Here is a 1,644-nt window from a genome sequence, read left to right on the forward strand (position 1 = left end):
CTGCGGTGTCCCAGCTTCCCGAATGAGCGCTCCTTTTCCTGTCTGTTAGTCTATTTAAAGAGACAGAACAAGCCACAGCTATCTCACCTCACCAGTTCCTCAGCTGGTCTTGTTTCCTCAGACTGGAAGCTTCTGTGTCCTCATCCCAATAGCTCTCAGCTGAACTGTGTTGCTCCAAAGCCTGAAAGCTTAACCAGCCAAATGCTTCTAGTTTCTGGTCCTCACGCCTTATATATCTTTTTGCTTTCTACCACCACTCCCTGGGATTAAAGGCTGGCTTTCTGGGATTAAAGGCGTGTGCCACCACCGCCACACTCTTGCTATGGCTCTAATAGCTCTGACCCCCGGACAACTTTATTTATTAACATACAATCAAAATCATATTTCAGTATAATTAGATTACCACCACAGCCTTCTGGATCCAGGGAATTAGCTTTTAGATTTTTTTTAACTATAAATCTAATTTCTTGAACAGATACAATTCAAGGAACCTTGTTTCATCATAAAAGAGTGTGGGTTAATCATATTGATAATGTACTTGACAAGATCTGGAATCCCCCGGGAGGCACACCTCCAGGAATATCTGTGAGAGAGTTTCTAGATTGGGCGAGGACTACCCTAACTGTGGACAAACAATTCCATGAGTTGGAGTTTCTGGCTGAATAAAAAGGAGAAATTGATGGGACCACCAGCATTCATCTCTCTCTGTCTCCTCTCAGTGGATGCAACATGACCAGCTTCCTCACATTCCTGCCACCATGATATCCCCACCATGATGGACAGTACCTTCAGAATATAACCAAAATAAACCCTTCCTTCCTTCAGTGGCTCTTGCCAGGTATTTTGTTGCAGCAACCAGGGAGTAACAAACATAGAGAGTTTAGTGCTCTGTGCTTTCGTTGAGAATGTAGTTGGTTTACCTGAATTGTCAGTTATTTACATGGAGTTGTCAGAATGCTAATTTAAAAATAGTCTCTGTTGATCACAAATGGTTTTTTGTAATTTTCATTGCATATATTCATTATACATGGTGCTGTGTCATAGGAGGATATTTTTATATAAGCATATCTTGTTTGTTTAGCATACCCTGTGCCCCCTACCCTTCCCTCATGCCTCCCCCTTCCACCAGTCCCCATTGTTTCCCTAGACAGCTTCACTTTGTCTTTCATGTCATTTGCATATATATAATTTTATGTCTCTATAAGCAGTCAGGAGGTGTACATCAAAGAAAACACATATTTGTCTTTCTGAGACTGACTTAATTTGCTTAGATTATTTCTGGTCATATCCACTTCCAGCAAACCACATGATCCCCTTCTCAACTGCTCTCCATATTATTTTTGAAGCAGGGTCTCTCAGTGAACCCAGAGCCCATCTGTTGGCTAGGCTGGCTGGCTAGTAGGCCCCAAGGATGCTCCTGTGTACCCTTTCTCCCACTTCAGTGCTAGGCTTACAGGTGTGTATGTCTGGTTTGCTGTGTGGGTGCTGAGGTCTGAATTTTTGTCCTCATGTGTGCACAGCAAGCATCCTACCCACTGCATCACACCCCCCGAAAGTTCTCAATCCCTTTAAAAAATGCTAACTGCTTTCTTTACACTTCTGGCCTTTGGGATTGGTTTAGATATACTCCTTAGTACTAAGAGC

The sequence above is a fragment of the Peromyscus maniculatus genome, chromosome 6 (genome assembly GCF_049852395.1).
Source record: "Peromyscus maniculatus bairdii isolate BWxNUB_F1_BW_parent chromosome 6, HU_Pman_BW_mat_3.1, whole genome shotgun sequence".
NCBI lineage: Eukaryota > Metazoa > Chordata > Mammalia > Rodentia > Cricetidae > Peromyscus > Peromyscus maniculatus.